The 20,310-nt window shown below is 44.4% G+C and overlaps 1 pseudogene; it reads right to left on the bottom strand.

The window, feature by feature from the left end:
- Window positions 1–18,404, bottom strand: part of LOC134369081 (histone-lysine N-methyltransferase PRDM7-like) — a 31,263-nt pseudogene extending 12,859 nt beyond the window's left edge.
- Window positions 18,405–20,310: the final 1,906 nt, after the last annotated feature.

Genomic DNA, 20,310 nt, shown 5'->3' with positions numbered 1-20,310 from the left:
TCTTTGTCTCTAAGCCTGTCAGGACTATATGTTATTATATATTTTGCATATAAAGTAGTTAAAAAAATAAAATGAGAACAAAAAGTTTAAAATATAAATTGTCCCTAAAAGTCAAATGCATATAAAACAAAGCCTTAATTTCAGAAACACCTGATTTGAAATTTTTCTGACTTCAGACTGCATTTTACTCTACTTAACAGTTGTACCATGAAAATTCCCAAGGAGAATTCTTTCTTTTCTGTCCTTTTTAAAGAATAATGTGGTGCCTACCTCTCCCTGCCGTGAGCTCTTTCTTCCGCTTGCTGTCCCACTTGATACCCAGCTCCTGGCCATATTCATCCCCGTACCAGACCAGCAGTTCACAGCCTGGCCAGATGACCTGGCAATTTCAATAGAAGATCTGCCCGTGGTATTGAAAGGCCACCAGGTTCTGCTCCTCATCATCCCGGGCACAGTTCACATACCTGGGGTTGAGGCAGACAAAGGGACAGAAAATAACAGGCAGTGAGTCTCCACTACCTGCCAGGGCCGTGTTGGGCTTGTCACCAGATGGTCAAGGCCCCCATGCTGTGACTGGCCATGCCGTTATCCTCCTCCAGGAACCTGCTGTTCATACCTAAGCCTCTTTCTCCAAGTCCTGCTTATGGTGCTCATCCTGCCTGGAATGCTTTTCCCCCCTTGCCTACTTAACCATTCTTCAAAGCCCAATTACAGACTTACCTCCACCATGATTGGCCATAAAACACTGACTTCTCACTTCTCTAAACTCTCAATCGATTTCTACTTATACCACAGAATTTGGTGTTTGATCAATCATGTACTCTGCTTCTAGATTAGCTCACATCATTCTATAATCACCCCAAGTCTATCTTCTTTTGAAAGACCTTTTTCTAATCTCCCATAGTTTACCCAGGTGCCATTCACCTGCCTCCCTGGGTTCCCATAGAAACTTAGGTGTTCCTTTGGCCTTGCATGATAATACACAATAATAACAGCATATCCCTATTCTTATCCTCTAATAAAACAAGAACCTTCATGGAAAGGGGCTGGTCCATGCAGCACAGAGGTCCATGACCACCCTGCAGCTCACTTCTCAGGCTTCAGGTTTTAATTTCACTGAAGCTGGGAAGAATTCCTGTCCTCACAGATTAAAGGTCCCTTGCTTTACATTGTCTTGGCCTTGTGTACTTCTACTATAATCAAATGTTTCATTTATGCTTGCAATAGTCCTTCACAAGGGCATGGGTTGTGTGATCTATTCATGAGATGTACTCCATTTTCTAAACTAGAGTACAGCAAATGCTTAATAAATGCTGATTAGATAAATTAAAGTGTGAATCCAGCATCCCCAATGAATCTAGGCTCCTCAGGGTTTATCCTGGTGCCCCAATTTTGTCTATCATAGAGATTTAGTTTTTTGATTAAAAAATGGTAATGTTTTTACTTTACCTCTTTTTTCCTGGATGTTCATAATAAGAAAGAACATTGTAAGGGGAGCAGAGAGTGTAAAAACCATCGAGGGAGGCATGCTGAGGAGGAAAGAAGCCGAGCTTGAGAGAGATGAGTGTCCCTGCTGGAACCCGAAACCTATTGGCCTTACCTCATCCAGTTGGCCCGAGATTTGTCCTTTCCATCCACATACTCATAGCAGTTTCTCCCCTTGGTGATCTGAGTTTCAGAAAAATAAGTTAGTCATTTTTGGGTTTGAGGGGCAGGTAATAATCAGAATTATTTTATTGTACTGTCATCCATGCATTTGAGCCTGCATGGATTCAGCCGCCAATGGTGACACATGCTGTGTACTCCTCAGCATCATCTACACATCTGAGTTGATTTGTCCCGTCAGAGCTGAGGCACCATAGGGAGAATGCACTTTTTCTGTCTCTGTGCCACTTTTCTCCCACTCACCCACTGACCTTTAAATAGGAGTTCCAGGTTCATGCAAAGACCACTAAGTACACAGATCTAACCATGTTGTCACTATCCATGTTCTAGCATGTAGAAGGTGATGTCCCACCAAAGGCACAGAAGGGATATAGGAAGCCAGAAGACGGGGTTAAGGTAGGCCCTTCTCACCATCCAGGAGTAGCCACTGTTGACTGCCTCTTCATCTTCTGTGATCTGGCTCTCATAGGGGCCAAAGTGCTGACCCAACGGCAGATCGGATGCCTCATTCCATACTCCAAGCCCGGCCTCGGGGATTCCCGACGGCCCAATTCTCAGCCCAGGGGGCAAAGTGAGGGCTGAGTGGTTGGGATGCCCCTTGTCCACTGCACTGTCCTTTACAAATGTAGGGGGTCTATAAGCCAGTCAGCTGTCGATGAAGTAGTCCTGGCATTGCTCACAATCTGAAGGCAAGAGCAGCAGGGATTAGGAAAAGTATAGTGCGTGTTCCTGGATATAAAGAGCTTCAGAAAGAGCCCAGCATTTACATAATTCAGCCTCAATCCTGTACTCCAAGCCACCAGAGTAAAGGAATGATTTGGGTTCAAACAACAAGATAAAATTATTGTACCGGGACATAGCCTTCTCCATGAGTGGGCCAAAAGGGTCACTTACACAGGTAGTCATCATCCTGAGGTTCACAGACCTCTTTGTATGCATGACCCTTTCTCGCAGGCTACACATCTTCATTTCAATCTCCTTTCTCTTGAGTTCTACATTGGAGAAGAGTAAGTGAGTGAAGTTAGGAGTCTGGAGTGTCTGTCCCTGTATCGTCAGAAAATGTGAAATCTCCTCCCATCAAATTATTGTCTATCCTTCTACATACTCTGGCTCGCCACCCCTTCACTACCTCTTAACTATTATTTCAGAGAGACTAAGACTCTACACCCACACTGACTACAGATGCATAATTCAATTTTAGTTTCTGGATTCCCAGGATCAGGATTAACTTCCGAAACTTTCTAGTAACAAACCGTTAATTCATGCATTTATTTATACATAAAATATTTGTTGAAGGTGCATTACATATTAGGCATTGAACAAGGGCAGGGATATACAATAAGAAAATGTGGTCTCTATTATCACAGATGGATTTATTGGACACCTTGAATGTATATTTATTTTAGTGCTTTCAAACAATATATGAGCCATTGGTCTTTATCTTCATTTTACAGATTAGCATTAATGAGCTCAGAGAATTTATAATGTCTTCCCAAGGTCCAAATGATTCTACGTGGATTATAACAAGTGTGTGACTTCAGAGTTAGTGTTTGTTCTTACATGTTATTCAATACAGCATCTAACTTCTGGTCTCAGCTTAGTCCAGCTTAAGCACAGGCCTATCGAAAGTCTACGCCACATATCTAGACCATACTCATCAACCTTTCTAAAGGACCTAGAGGGACTAAAGTCCCCAAATTATTTTCTCTTACCCAATTTTTCTCTAGAATGCTGTACGGAGGTACTTGCTTCTGCAGGAGAGGACACTCGTTTCCGGGCCTTCTCTGAGTCCCTTGTGTTCAGTAAATCTGTTGTTCCTGACAATTTCTTCAAAATAGATTCATTATTTAACAGTGATCTGGATATTCCCTTTAATGTGAGAATCACATATTAAAAGACAACATACATTTCTTTCGTTCCTTAGGGCTTGCAACCTGTTTTCACATGCATGACTTTAGTTAATGGGTCAACAATCCCTGGAAAAACTTGGAGTGACTGAATACCAGAGAGAAAGGGAAAGGCCTGTGTGGGCAGGACAGTCTTAAGGCTCTTTTGATTCAACTTTCTATATATACATGAGAGCGAGGGAGGGAGAATAATCTGGAAGACTACCTGGAGACTCAACAAGGTCTGTGAAAGAAGGAGGTAGGGGCTTATAGGGAAAAAGAGGGGATCTTCTATGAACTAGGAGACATTTGACAGAAGGAGAAAGGTAGGAAAGCACAGAGGGTAGAAAACACATCTGGAGAATGAACAGTGAGGTTGGGAAGAGAAGAAACAGTTGGCATAAAGGTTATCTAGACAACTAAGAGAGTGATGCTAAGAGCTGCAAACTGCCATATCCTGGAAGGGATATTTAACTTTGAAATTGAATTAACTAGTTCCTGTACCAATTCTGCCTAAGTAAGGGTGTACTACCAGCTAATTCTATTCACTTTCCCGATCCGTAAATTGGCATACATGCTAATTCTTAATGGTACAGTGAACATGAAATGTAATAACGCTCACCAAAGTGTTTTGAGATTAACAATTTCTCTTATAGTCTTGACATCAATTTTCCTCCTCAACCATCTCTACAGTCAAAATCTAATTCAAAGATATTATCTTCAGCACTCTCTGACCCTGTTACCTCTATTTTAATTTGAAAAATTTGGAATTATTCAGAAAACACTGAGGGGGTCATCAAGGGCTCTGAGTTGGGCCTGGGACTCCTGAGAATAATCAGGTATGGACCAGGCTCTCAAAGAGCTCGTAATACAGAGGTGGCAGGCTATACAAATGATTACAAACAGCATGAGGTTTGCCTAGTTCGGGCCCAGAGGAAGGAGCAGTTAACTTCTTCCTACAGGGATGAGCATTTAAAATCAGTACCAGGATACATTTCTACTGAATAGTGTAATATACATGAAGTGCTAAGTCATTCTCCTATCTGTTGTTTCTCAATCAAACTTCAAACTTCTCAGGGCTAGGAGCAGTCTTCTCACATCCGAATGGGTCCCTTATGAGAGAGTAGGAACTATCTCCGTCTTCATCTGGGACCAGGCACAATGTAAATTGACTGTATATTGCCAAGCTCCCCTCAGACTGTCTTAGCGTATCTCTCACTTAGCACATCAGAGAAGAATCAGGTTGAAATAATCAGTCAGATGAATAATGTAAAGGTGTATGAGTAAGGCAGCATGAACTTTACAAAAGAAGAAAGTTTTAATCAGCTCTTAAGTACTTTAGGGAAAGAAGGAGTATTGGATTAGACTGAACCACTACTGACTGTAATGTCAGGCATAATCTAACATTTCTGTACTTCAGTTTTCTCATCCACAAAATGGTTATGCTTATAGTACCAACTTCATAGGGTTGTTGTAAGGTTTGAGTGAGTTTATTCACGTACAATGCTTAAAATAAAGTCTGAAATATTGCAAAAATAAAACAAGCAGTAGTGATTATCATTGCTCTTCTTATTAACTCTTAAAAGGATGATGTCCGACATTGTGCTAAAGAGATCAGAAAAGGGAGGCAGCAGTCCTACGATACTGTGCACATTCTCCTTCTCTTAGCTGTGTTTGGATCTTACATGAGGAAGATTGTTGTGTCAATAGGATTTTTCAGGTATTCACCTTCTGGTGTTTACTCTGTTCCACTCTGAAGACCACCCAAGGAGGATTGACCAAAAGGTGATGAGAAATCAGTGTTTTGATTGGTAAATATTTCCAAGCTCAGAAGATTCTCATTAGGGACAGAGAATTCTGAACTAGAGAGTGACAATTCCAAGTATTATCCAAGGGTGATTTGAAAATGGTTTCTGAAGTACCATGAAGACCTTTGCTTCTATTGGAGGCACTGCTAATTTTCTTAAAATGTTTTTTAAAAATAGAGCTCTGGATCTTGGTGTTAACACCACACTCTAACCAACTGAAGTAACTGGTCACCCACCAAAAAACAAACAAAACAAAACAAAACCTCATCTGTGCTTCATCTTGTGTTGACAAGGTTTCTATTACATTTATTTAAAAATATATATATATATATTGACTTGACTTTCATGAAAAAACGCTGAAGAAAACCACACAATGGAGGGAAGGACAGTCTCTTCAAGAGATGGTATTGGGAAAACTCGATCACCATATGCAAAAGAATGAAGATTGACCCTATGTTACACTACATACAAAAATTACATCGAAATAGATTAAAGGCCTTCATGTGACACCCAAAAGTATAAAACTTCAAGAAGGAGACATGGGGGAAAGCTTCAAGAAATTGAGTTTGGCCATGATTTCTTGGAAATGACACCAAAGCATAAGTGACAAAAGCAAAAATAGACAAAGAGAACTATGTAAAACTTAAAAACTTCTGAGCACCAAAGGAAACAATCAAGGAGTGAAAAGGCAACCTACAGACTGGAAGAAAATATGTACAAACCATATATCTAATGAGGGGTTAATATCTAGAATATATAAAGAATTCCTACAACTCAGCAAGAAAAAAACTCAGTTAAAAGAGTGGGTGCTATGACTGGGTCTTTTTCCTCCAAAATTCATATTTTGAAACCCTACTTCCTGGTGTGATAATATTTGGAGATGGAGCTTTCGGGAAGTAACTAGGGCTAGATGAGTTCATGAGGGTGGGGTCCTCATGATGGGATTAGTGCTTTTTATAAGAAGAGGAAGAGAGAGATTCCCCCCAAGAGGTGGAAGTAACCTAAATATCCATTAAAAAATGAATCGATAAGGAAAATGTGGTATAGAAATACAATGGAATATTATTTAGCCTTAAAAAATAAAGAAACCCTGCCATATGCTGCCACATGGATAAATCCTGAAGACATTTTGCTAAGTTAAATAAGCCAGTCACAATAAGCCAAATATGGCATGGTTCATTATTTGAGGTATCTAAAGTAATCAAATTCATAGAAACAAAGTAGAATTGTTGCCAAGAGCTGGGGCAGGAGGAAATGGCGTGTTGTTGTTCAATGGGTATAGTTTTATAGTCATGCAAGATGAAAAAGTTCTAGCAGTTTCTTGCACATCAGTGTGTATATAGCTAATAATATGAAACACTCAAAAACTGTTAGGAGGGTGAGTTTATGTTATGTGATTTCTTACCACAATAAGAAACAATAAATTGACTAAGATGGGGATTTAACTGAATCCAGATAATGATGTGTGACAAACCGTGGGGTTAGTCATTTCTTCTTCTAAGACACTTGATCCAATGGCTGCACTATTATGAGATTAGGGTTAGAAAGCTCTTTGGTGGATTTACAGTTCAATTAAGGTTTAGTTAAATTGCCCACTAATTAATTAACAATGTTTAGCAAAACCAGTCTTTCTTTATGACTTTAAAGAATGGTAAACTTTAAACGTATAGAAAAGTACAGAGAATAATGCTGGAAAAGATAAATCCACCACCATGCAGTCCCATTTCAACATTCTGCCACAGCTGATTGAGATGTTTTTATTTCTACTTTTTATTTCAAAATTCAAAAGTAAAAATAAAACAAACAAAAAAGGTAACTATGACATAGTGAAGCCACCTGCCAGCCCTTCCTCCTTCTCTTGTGATGATAACTTCTGAGTTTGGTATTTCTTACTGACATTCAGGTTTTTATACTTTTAGCACTTATTACTGTATCTGTAAATAAAATATGTAATCATTTTACACGTTTAAAACCTTTATATGAACAGCCTCTTACTGTATATACTCTTTCGCATCTTGCTTGTTTGTCGAACATTTGTTTTTGAGAGAACATGTTCTCCTTTGTTAACTCCTAAGATAAAGCCGAGACATCAACCCAGGCTGGTTTCAGGAGGTCACTTCTAATTCCTCCTGGCCCCGCACCTTTCTGACTAGGTATCCATTCTTCATCGGAATCCTCAGTGTCATCCACATGGAGTTTGGCCTGCCTTCATTGACACATGAAAGCTGTTCGAGGGGCTCTAGAAAGAAGCCAAATCTTTGTCCTAAAAGGGAAGAGGTGGGAGGAGGAACAAAGGGTGGTGGCAATGGAAAGCACCACAAAGCCAGTGTGGCTCAGCATGGGCTGGGAGAGTCTTGAACAAGGTCAAGATGTGAGCTCTGCATGACTAGTGCCGGCACTCAGCCATACCCTGACAAATAAAAATAACAAAATTTCCCCTCCAGATTTGTCTCCATACAGAAGGGAACTGTGGGCAGATGCAGCCACCTAAGAGAGAGCCATAATAATACAGGGACAGAAGACCTGTTTTCTATTTCCCAGGCTGGTCTGCAGCCAGCACTTGGAGTAACCTATGTTAATCAGTTCATTATAGTTCCTTTTCACATTCCTATAGCAAATTTTCTTCGATTCTCCCATCTCTGCCCCTTCTTCCTTGGAGAAGTATATCGAAATGCCTTTGAAAGCATCTTTAGCCTAGAGAAAATAACATAGTTCATCAGTGATTTACTGTATACATCACAACACCGAGTGGGGCCTTTTCTTCTACCTTGTAATCATAACAAGCAGAACACAGCCTGGGGCCTTGGGGTGGTCTCTGTGAAACAAGGATAAAGATATTTGTTCCCGCCCTCCCCAGATTGTGTCCTGTTTGAGAGGACACAGCATTTTTCTAGCTCTCCCCAACACAGAGAGTTTGATTCCAGTGTCCTCTTCTCTCCCATGTCCCAGACGGGACAAATTGTCCCCACTCCACGCACATTCACAGCCAGGGTCACACAGAGTTGCAGGCCATGGGTCTGTGGCCCCCCCAGACACCAGCTCCTGTCACTCGATTCCCCTCTCCATCCTTCTTACAGATCCTGCTTGGAGCCCAGCTTGACTTCCCCCACCTCTCACCTTGGGCTTCTGCCCTGTACTCCCTGCATCTCCCTCAGGGGTCTCCTCCCGGGACCTGTTGGGGCTCTCGGTGCTGGGACAGGCTGGCAACTACCTGCTCCAACTCCAAGGTTGGGAAGAACCCTTGAGTCTCCCAGCTACAAGGCCAACGTTCCTGTGGAAAGAGATGGTGCTGAGAGGAGGCCACAGCCCAGACCATTATGCACAGCCAGGCTCTGTCTTCTCCACTTGGCCATGTTGTCCAGACCAGGAAGATGTGGAGACCTTGCAAGAACTGGAGGATGTTGGGGAGGTCTGAGGGCTATCGATGGGATAGGGGGAGGGTCTCTGCTGGCCATGACAGACCACCTAACATAAGCTGTACTGTTTCAGTTCCCCTGCATCTTGACGCGTCTGAGGAAGGGTGGCAAAGGTGCCTGAGGGTCAAGGCTCAGGTATCTTCGAGGGGAGTCCTGAGATGTGAGGGCTGGGGGAGGCCCATGTAGACTTTGAGGCCCCCTGACTGATGGGACTCGGGTCAGACTCACCAGCTCCACTGAGAGGAAATGAACATTTCTCATAGGAAGCTTCTGGGATCTTCAACTGGAGATTCTGGAAAACTGTGGGAGTAAAGCAGTCTGGATCTCTAAGGAGCAGCAATCCCACAGTCTGAGGAGATTGCGGGTCTCCAAGGCCAATGAGATTTGGGGTCTCTCAGGCTGAGGTTCTGGGGGTTTTGGGGTTGAGGGGATTTGGGGTATCTCAGGCTGATAGTATTTGGGGTTTTTCAGGACAAGATTTTGGGTCTTTCGTGCTGAAGAGATTTGGGATACTCAGGTCGAGAGGCTTTGGGATTCATCAGGTAAATGGAGTTTGGGGTCCCTGAGGATGAGAGGATTTTGCATTTTTGAGGCTGAGGAAACTCGGGGTCTTTCAGGCTAAGGAGATTTGGGGTCTCTCATTAGGGGGCATTAGGCTCTCTGACACTGACATTATTTGGGGGTCTTTGAAGCAGAAGGACGTTTCCAGGCTGAGTAGGATCTCTGAGCTCGGGGAAATTCAGTCTCTCTGTGGCTGCGGTATTTAGCGTTTCCCAGGCTGAGGGGAATTGTGATTACTCAGGCTTAGGGTGTTTGGGCTCTAAGCATTAGAGGATTTGGCGTTCCTGTGGGTGAACGGTAGATTTGAGGTGTCTGAAGCTGAGGTGCATCGGGGTTTCAGGCCGAGGGGGTTTGAGGTCGGTCCAGGTTAGCGGATTCGAGGTCTCTTGGGGATCAGGGGATCTGGGGTTTCCCAGGCTGAAATTTGAAGGTCTCGGGCTAAAGGTTTACAAGGGTTTCTTACTGCACGGCAAAGACTTCCCGAGTTCCTGTCAGTCTCCCTGGCTTTCTCCTGCCCCGCTGCCCACCCTGACTGGCGCCCGCTGGGATCCTCTCTGGTTGAAACGGCCACGCAGCCACCGGTACCACCAAACCACCTATCAGAGTTGTGACCCAAACGCTCCCGCCAATGAGCGATCAGAAGGACATAAAGGGGCGGAGAGTAGGGAGGAGCCAAGCCTGTCAGTCACAGGCTCCCCTCAGTCCTAGGCTCGGGTGGTAAGGCGGGACCTGGTCTTTCCCGCCTTGGGGACAATCCACCCCAAACCTCAGGGACTGGCCGCTCTGGGTGGATCCCTGAAGGGGTGATTGGATTATAGCACCATGCAGTAGTGAATGGTTTAAAAATGGTGGTGAGTGACGTGGTTCTGAGGACTTTAAAAGAAGAGGAGAGTCTGTCTCTCTGCTCTCTCTCTCTCTCAGCTTCCACCATCTTGCAGCGTGAGACCCCTGGGTCACTGTTGCCACCACAAGATGGACTTTGGACTTCCCAGCCTCAGAAACTTTCGCAATAAATTTCATTTTCTTTATAAATCACCCAGTTCAGGTATTTTTTTATAAGCAACAAAAACAGACTAATACAGCAAGCTTTTCTCTCAGGCTCATCTTTAGGCTTCAGGTAATCCACAAGAGAAGACTTGAGCAGATGTAAACTGCTCGTATAGTTTTGACGGTGTAACAAAATTCTGAGCCAATCTGAAAAGAACAAGACAGCATTTTTTTTATTTGTCCTGTCTTACATTTTGTTCTGGGCACATAAAGAAATGTCTCCCAAATTACTGCTTAATGGAACAGAGACATCAGTGATTGCACACGACAAGTATGGTCTACTCAAAACAGTTTTGAAAAGTAAGTTTAAAAAATCGACTATAATGATCAGAAATAAACCATGGTGAGGGAGAATAACGTGTTCTCCAAAATTACTACATTGCAATAATCATAAATTCCAGGTTTCAAAAACAAAACAAAACAAAAACCTAACAAACGGGAAAACTTTTCAAAGCATGCAAAGAAACATGAAAGCACTTCCCATTCACGGGAAAATAGTAATGATGATGATGATGATGATGATGATGATGATGATGATGATGATGATGATGATGATGATAATTTAAAAAATGGTGGGTGGGGACTCCCAGTCAATGAACTTATTAGACAGTCTTTAAATCACCCAAAACAACTGTCATACATATGTCCAAGAGGTAAAGGGAATGATGCACAAAGAAATAAAAGAAACCAAGGGAACAATGTCTAACCAAATAGAGATTCTCAATAAGGAGATAGAAATCAACAGCTCGAAAACCATAACATGTGAATTGACACCTTCACTAGAGGTTTCAAATGAAGGTTTGAGCATGCAGAAGAAAAAATCAGAAAACTTAGTTAGTTCACTTGAAATGATCCTGTATGACGAGCATAAAGAGAGAAGAAAGAAAAAAATAAACACAGCCTAGGAGACTGTGTGATCCCCATAAAGCAAGCCAATTGTATTAATCCACTTCTGTTGCCGATAACAGAAAACCTGAAACTGAGTGATTTATAAAGAAACAAAACATGTTTCTTACAGTTCTGGAGGCTGGGAAGTCCAAGGTCCAGAAAACATATCCGGTGAAGGCCTTCTTCTTGGTGGTGACTCCACAGCAATGCAGGCTGTCACAGGGAGAGAATGGGTGAGCAAGAGAGCTAACCTGCTCACTTGCTTTCCTTCTAAAGTTGTCAGAACCACACCCATGATAACTCATTACTTCACGGACAAGGGCATAGTACTCACAATCCAATCCCTCCTCAAAGACCCTATCTTGCAAATATTATAATAGTACTTCCCACTCTCTTAGCACTGTTACAATGGAGGTCAAGCCCCAGTGAGTTTTGAGGAACAGTCGAAGCCCAGAATGACAGTCCCAGAAGAGAGGCTAAAGAGAAAAGGGCAGGAAAACAAACAAACAAACAAACAAACAAACAAACAAAAAAACATTTCGAAGAATAATTGCTCGAACTCCCAAAATTCTTGAGAAGACATGAAAGTTCAGATAGAATGTTCTTTGGCTTAGAAGCCTTTAGACCAAATTATCTCTTCCTGAAGCCCTCACATTTCTTCAACACCCAGACCCTGTAGGCAGAATAGGCTCACACTGTTACCTGCCCTTTCTGAATGCCCTGTTTAGTTTATGTCCCCCTCTCACTTCTCTGCAGGAGGTCAACGAGAATAGAGATTTTTTGACAACTTCTCATGCAATGACAAACCCATACATAAATAGCTTAGAACAAACAAATCATAAAGAAATTGTGCATAGATTAAGGTTTTTAAAGGAATAATCCAGTTAAAAACTGGAGGGGCTGTGACCATCAACTCCATTCACCACTGCACTGTGTTTACAGAACACTTACAAGTAAACCTGACAAGTAAACCCAAGATTCCCCCCCGCCCTTGAAAACGACCTGACACATTCCCTTCAAAGCGTTCATTCTCTTCTGGGGGCGAGGGGTAAAGGGGGCAGAACTAGGAGGCATAGTTGTTACTGACTTTTCCGAAAGCCTCTCTTATGTGATCCAAGTGGGATTTATGCTCCTCGTTAACTTCAGTGAGTGCACAAGCTATCCCTGTTTCTAAATATGTAACAAGGTTAGTTATGCCTATAAGTAAAGCATTTCCGTGACTCACAAAAATAACTCACAGATAATCTCAGTTAGAAGAGATAGACGGATTTGATGCAGAAATGGAGAAAACAGCCAAATTCACTTGGAGACAGGCTCAGACACAAACTATATATGAATGAATGAACAAACGGTAACAGTGGCAGATAGCAAAGCAAAGAGATGAAAATATTGAAACCACTGTAGAGATGTGAGTGTTCAGTTTACATCAGCAAGGATAAATGATATCAGATGATAAAAGTATAGGCAGAATCAGAGAAATGGAGAAAACAGCCAAATTCACTTGGAGACAGACTCAGACACAAACTATATATGAATGAATGAACAAACGGTAACAGTGGCAGACAGCAAAGCAAAGAGATGAAAATATTGAAACCACTGTAGAGATGTGAGTGTTCAGTTTACGTCAGCAAGGATAAATGATATCAGATGATAAAAGTATAGGCAGAATCAGAGAAATGGAGAAAACAGCCAAATTCACTTGGAGACAGACTCAGACACAAACTATATATGAATGAATGAACAAACGGTAACAGTGGCAGACAGCAAAGCAAAGAGATGAAAATATTGAAACCACTGTAGAGATGTGAGTGTTCAGTTTACATCAGCAAGGATAAATTATATCAGATGATAAAAGTATAGGCAGAGTCAGAGGAAGAGACACACACTCACACACAGAATGAGAAAGACACCTGGTGAAATGCAGACACTCAATTTGAATTTTAAACAGAGAATACCAAGACACTGATATCAGGAAAAAACAAATGTGGTTCAGAGATATCAAGTCAGAATGCTCACAAATTAATCATGTGATTATGAGGCCCACATGCACTGATACTCCATGGAAGGAAGCATTAGGGAAAATGTACAATTTCACACTTCTTTTGGTAACCCCAAAACAGCGGGACCATGTGAAAGCAGTAATATGACTGAATTACACCTATGAGTCAAGGACGAAACTCAGGAAGCTGCATTCTCTTGGGTGGACATGACCAAGCCACTAGGCAATAGCAGTTTAGTCAACAGTAGACAGCTACGGTTTTGCTAGACCCTCCATGGAAGTTCTCCTCACATTTCACTCCAAGAGCAGCTACAGTTAAAACTGGCAACCAAGGGCTAGCGGGAGATAAGTATTTCGAGAACCCTTTCCTAACCTTTTCTCCATTCATTAAACGCTAAGTAAGACCCCTAAACTTGCAGCTAAATACTCAGAAAAGGGCACACAGAAATCTGCTGACCTGCTCTCATGCAGGGCTTCTGGAACTGCTCTCTTTTACAAGCACAATGGAAGATAGGTAGCAGCACATGGCACCGGAAAAGGTTCCTGCTGTTTCGATCAAGATGGACCAAGTTGCTTAGAAAGCCTGTCCCATTCTTTCCTTTTATGTTAACCTTATGCACAACATGCTGAAAACACCACAGAAAATGAAAGGTTTCTGGGTTCCTAATACGGTGTGGGGTATCATTTACTAAGACAACATTCTCACTGGAGTATACCAAGAAAGGAATGTACTCATAATGGCTTACCTATTTACATTTTGGGATCTTCACCTAATACACAGGGTCTTGGGTAAAAGCTTAGACCATCTGAAAATAGGAATATTAAGAATAATGTCTACATCTAGGATCATCTAGGGACAGACAGCACATGGGTGAAAGTCTAGCAGTTGTATATTTAACCACTCCACCTCCCTGCTCTGTTTATATTTTTTGCCCAAACTCAGTCACCTGGAAAAACAACGGGACTCACATACAACTACAAGGAGACCTGCTTTTTCCCAAAAGTTTATCTTTTCACTTAGTCACCTTTGCCAGAAACAAAGCCACACCTTCACTGCCTTCCCTCATCCCTTTGTGTCCTTTCCCACAGTCCCTTCATATACCATATATTCCCATTTCTTAAAATGTTGCTGGGAAGCCTGGCCCTGACAGGTTGATTGTCCCAGCAAAGCACTGTGCATTCATCTACCTAAGGATGACATTTGGTTCAGAAGAGAAACGAACTTTAATATTTCCACCTTGAATTCTCTTAACGCACAAGAGAGGATATTTGGAGGAGCCCTGTGCAAGAAAATTTCACCCTGATTATCTTACTTCTGTAATCACTAGGTCCTTTCCTTGAACAACCCTCACATTCCTGGGAAAAACAAGAAGTGTCAAACTAAACTGTTTCTCTTTCCTTTCTTCTTTCTCCACAACCCCCTGCTCTGTGGGGAAGGAATAAAAAAAGTCCTCAGACGGAATCCCAAACCTTGGTGTATCTGCTCTCTACAACTTTATAAGCCCAGATCCGCCACAGACTGACAGTTCCAGGACAAAGAATTAAAAATCCCACATGGATTTGACCTATGTAGAATCTCACCCCACTCCGGTACACAAGCACACACACAGAGACACATATGTTTGATGGTGTTTATTTCTCCTTCACACCAATCCGATTTTATCCAAGTGTCTTGCTGTCTGCATTTTTCATCACCTGACCGGCTTTTCTTTCAATCCTGAGCATGAGAACACTGTATCTGAAGTCACTTTTTAGAAGTTCTGCTTTTTTATGTAAAGTCTGATGCTCCGAGATATTCAACTCAAAAACTTGGAATACTCTAAAACACACAAACACACATAAAAACTCATTTTCTCTGAAAAATGTTAAAAATTGCTTTAATTATGCAAGGTCCTGCCCAGGAAAAACTAGCCCTTCTCCGTTTGTGACCTCTTCAATTTCCCCTTACCATGTGTTAGAAATTGCTCTCCGTAACATCTGCCCCACTGCCAGTGTTCTCTGTATGAGTAGAATAAGCTAAGGAGATAATTAAAAGAAAATTAAAAGACACTGATTACCAAAATGGAAAATTGATGAGAGAAAGGAATGAGACTGTACAAATATTCATAGCCTTTTGTGGAAAGGGTGAAAGGAGGAACATTTGATGAGCCAAAATTTAAGGGGGTGGAGAAATGACTGAGGGTGGGGTTGGCTGTCATGGAATTAAGTTCAGAGAAGTAAAGGATTGAGCTTTGCTTCTGTCCAAACGACTCCGGACACTGACTATAGTGCAGTGGGCTTAAGCTTCCCCAGCTATAACTTGTTTTTTTTTTTTTTTTTTTTTTTTTTTTTTATAACTTGTTTTGCAGTGCAGTTTCTCCAACGTTCCTGTTTCATCTTGATGCCCTGGGTGACCTGGTTTGTGTCATTCCCTGTCTTTCAATTTCTACACTTGTGAAATGAGTGTCCAGGTACCTAAAAACATGCATTTCAGCCCCTACTTCCTGAGCTGCTCACCTGCCCTCTCGGTTCCCTGTCCAGGCACTTGCATCCTCATGTGGTACCGCAGGGGATTGAGCCATAGGTCTTTACAGATGATCTGTTAGGGGAACCAGGACAGGACCGCTCAGGGTTCAGACACCATTCCCAAGAAGGCTGGGAACCCTCCCTGGTCATTTCTGAATTTTCGCAGTGAGGCCCTACCTCAGCGATCCTGTTAGATCCTGCAAAGTTGTGGTCAGAAAACCAGTTGAAGAAGTTAACACTGCTGTTGTGGTGCCTGCGGCTATAAGCCTCATGTTCATAATCCTGATACCACTGAACTGGAGTGGAATGAGATGCCCTGTATCCTGCAGGGAAGAAAAGTATACAGGAAGGGGTTGGAGCATGCTGACGATGATAAACCCAACACCTTCACTACCCATCCTGGGATCCACCTCCTACCGGTGACATTAATGAGATATTCCTTAATAATCACTTTATTCCGGAAGTACGGGTTGTTCCGAAAGAACAACATGATCTTGCAGCAGTGAATGGGATGCCTGATTTCCTCCACCTGTCATGACAAAGTGGAGAAGGTTAAAATTTCTCTTCAGGTCACCTACCCTTTTCTGTTTGCCTGAAAGTATTGCTTCTCTTATCCTTCCCCGCTCAACCTTCCAGCCTCAGTCTCACTAGTTCTGACCTCCAAGTCGATCATGTAGCTAAGCAAGTCTTCATCTTCATCGCTGATCATGGCCAACATCTCGGGGTGGTTCACAATCTGCCTCAGGTCAAGGAGCCTTTCCATGCTACGGAAGTAGGCGCTAGAAGCAACTGAGCATGTATAAACAGCTAGGAGAGTGTGTTGCGCAGGGGTCTCCCACACCTCACACATTGTGTCTCCCACACCTTATGCACCGTGCCCTCCCTGCCTTTCATGAGACACACTCAAGGCAATGGGTGCCTTGCATGGCCTTAAATGGGAGACTGTCCACGTTGACACAGGGAGGGGCTCCTTTCTGAGGGATGCTGAGCTCTATGTGTCCCTGATGTACTAGGGGCAAAAGTGAATCTGCTTGTATCTAAGTATGCACTTTATCAGCTCTTACTGACTAGGGTGGGAATTCATACACTTTCCTACAGCATTATTGTCAGCAAAGCCTGTCCTTCAAACACCTTTTCTACATGAGAACTCCTTTGTGCTATTCACGACACTGATCCAGAATGACTTCTAATTCTCCGCCCCAGTTAGTGTCTCTGTGCCATAAGTATTTGTATTTGCACGAGTGTGGCTGCAGCTCCGTCTTCCCTCAGTCTGTACCTTCCCCCACAACCCCCAAGTAGATGTTTTCCAGTACAGGAATGGAACACTGGTCCTTGGTGCTATCAGTTCCATTCTCTAAACAACTGAGCAACCGGCCAGAAAAGCCTGTATATTCTCATGTTGAGCTGTCCCGTGGATCGATTGCTATTACCCTTGCCCATGCTCCTACTGGTCAGTACAAAGCGAGATTCAAAAGGATACGGCTTTGGCCCAGAAGCCAGGGATGCCCTGGATGATGGCCCTTCGGTGACCGAGATGAGTCCTGCGTCTCTGCACCAGGTTCTGCCTCAAACGAGCAAAGGCCCTCCTGGCTTGGTTGTTCACGGGCTCCAACTCTAACTGAAGGGCCTCCAGTGACTACAGAGGGGATAAGGACAACATGGGGCTCCACAGAGTCTGTGTCGGGGTCTTCTATTCAAGCTTCTCCTCAGGCTCTACAAGTTGCATCAGAGTTTCCTCCCCCAGGTCTTCTTCCTGAACTTTTTCCTCAAATTCCTCCTCCTCCTCTTCCCTGTCAGGCTCCTACACCACCCTCTCACCGTCCATCACGTGCTGCGCCCACTCCCCCTTCCACTGCTCCTGCTCCTCCTTCTCCTCGTCCTGCTCAACTGCCTCCACCTCCTGAATAACATCCACCAACACAAGCACCACATCCTCCTGCTCCTCGACTTCTCTCTCCCCTTGTCCCTCTTCGGATTTCCCCTTCTCTTCCTGCTCCTCCTGCCACTCAACGACCTCCGCCACCGCCATTACATCCACAAGCACAGCACCACGTCTTCCTGCTCTTTATCCTCCTGGTCGTCGACTTTTCCTTCCTCACACGCCTCTTCCGGTTTCTCCTCTTTCCTCCTCCACAGCGACCTCCACCACCTCCACTGCCTCAAACAAAACTGGTGCCACCTCCTGCCCGGTCGCCGCCGCCTCCCTCTCTGCCAAGGCCTCGCTTTCCTGCACAGCTTCAACCCCGGTCCCAGAGGCCTCCTCGGGCGTCCCACCCAACTCTGCCAGGGTCGCACACCCCACGCCATTACTGGCCTCTGGCGGCTGCTCCCCAAGAGGCCTACCGGCCCCTCCCTCCCCAGGGCCCTTTCCCACACCTACCTTTATCCAGGGTTCGGCGGAAGCCCCTTCCTCCCGGGAGCCCGCCTCACTCGCCATGCTGCCCTGGTCCTCAGCAGGCTCAGCTGCGCCGGGTAGGCAAGGTCGAAAGCCTTGAGCTGCACACCCCCAGCAGCAGCTAGAGAAGCCGAGCCGCAGGCAGCTTCCGGCTCTGAGAACTTCCGGGAGCCTCGCGGTTGGTCACGGCATTCTGCGCATGCGCAGGACTTTGGCCCGCTCTGCCGGCTTCATGGCGCCAAGGCACCCAGCCACGCCCAGACCTCTACTGTGGGTCCACGGCCAATGGATGAAGAGGTAGTGGCTGTCACGCAGGATGGCCCCGCCTCCCGTACTCAGGCATCTGGGGCACAACTGCCCCGCCTGCGAGCCCTGGCCGTTGTCTCTAGGAAGCCCTCCAAGCTTGCCCGGTGCAGTGCACACACACAGCCGGTTTGCACTTTGTAAAGTCCAATGAGTGTTCCACTCCAAAGTCCATGTCTGCGTCTTGTGTGGCACCGAACCCAGACAACATAAAGTACTTAAGGACACGAAGTGGGCGCATTGGACAGTACTGGGTATTTCAGTTCCAGCCCACAGACAGAATGAGGTTCTCTGAGGGTCGGGCCCATGTGTTGCTCTATATGATGCTGCGCTGGATTTCATCGGGTCTAGAGGCAGAGAGCAGTACTGCAAGCCCTCCCTCAGGATTAGGAAAATTAGGGGTCTCAGAAATAGTGCACGATTGTCTCTGCAAGTATCAGACCCACTCCTCCTCAGTGCCTGGCACAATGGAGGTGATTCAGCAGAATGTCCGTCCGCCTGCATGCACACATTTATGCAGTGCCTTCCCAGAGACTGAGAGAGCAAGCCGTGGCCTCCTTTCTACCAATGGCAGATGGCCACCGGCCGTTTGTGCTTTGGAAGAAAGGAAGTCGTGCGCAGGTAGGTAGGTTCCTCTCTTCGGTATGTATAGTGGGTCGGTAGGTCAAGGGTGTCGTCCAGATCTCCTACACCCTTCTTCCTCGTGATCTTTCTCTTTACTCCCCTCCCTGTTGGGTAGAGGGTACCGATCGTGGTTCCCCATGGGCTGTGTTGAGTGACTGATGTCACTGTCTTGTTTTCTAGTGTCTCTATGGAATTGTACACGGGCACCCCCTTGCTTCACAACTGTGTTTTCTGCCCTTCCTTCTTTATTCTGGTAACCTGGTTTTGCACTTTCACTTGCACAAGTAGACTCCCGGGCTACCTCTTGCAAAAGAGGCAAGGTGAAAGGGACCAGGGCAAAGAGCACATGAAGTACACAGTAAAAACTGCCTGGGACCAAGTTGTGTGAAGTCCTACCTGTCCTTCGACCCTTTTGATGATGACAGATTAGCACCAATTAGTACACCTGTACCACCACATCCTTCTTTCTCGATGCTGCCTGTCCCCAGACACCATGCTTGAGCCTCAAGCACTCTCTGGTCAATCAGCCTCTGAGTCCAACTTTTTCTTCATGACGCTCACATGTTCCCATGGTTTTCCCTGAACTTCCCTGGGAGTGTCCTCACACCAGCTGCTGTGTGAGCCCATGTCTTCAGTGGCTTTTATTTTCTCTAACAAACGTAGAGGAGGCCCCTGGGAGCCAACGAGCTCTGAGATGTTCTCCTTTGCTCCTGACATGCAGAAATGTAAACTGTCTAGGTAAATATCAGGAAGGGGATTTTGAGGGAAGTAGAGTCATGCAAGCTCGTCGAAGCATTAGGTCATCTGAAAGTGAGGAAAAGAGAAGGCATCCTCCCCTCCTGACCGATAGAGACTTTGCACTGCACACTCATGGACACCGCATGAGAGTGGCTGTCCCGGGAAGTGTCCGTGCTCTTGGGATTGTCATTACTGGTCTCTTTGAAAGGAGCAAACATTTCTTAGTATGCCTCCTGGTCTGGGTGGAATGTGAACGCCCTCTTTGATTTCTTTGTAAGAGTCACTACTTTTTTTTCCTAAAGTGTATGTCTTATCTGGACATTACACCACCAAAAGCAATCGGTGAAGCCTAAACACGTGAAATCAATCAACCACCTACCAGAAACCTCTTGGTTCATTGAGGTATGAAAGAGTTTCCCTTTATCTCAGTGAAACAAGGTGAGATCTCCAAGTCACCCTCAGACGGGCTGCAGAA

Source organism: Cynocephalus volans, unplaced genomic scaffold (assembly GCF_027409185.1).
Source record: "Cynocephalus volans isolate mCynVol1 unplaced genomic scaffold, mCynVol1.pri scaffold_35, whole genome shotgun sequence".
NCBI lineage: Eukaryota > Metazoa > Chordata > Mammalia > Dermoptera > Cynocephalidae > Cynocephalus > Cynocephalus volans.
Note: the sequence above shows the minus strand (reverse complement) of the source record. Positions and strands in the feature narration are given on the sequence as shown.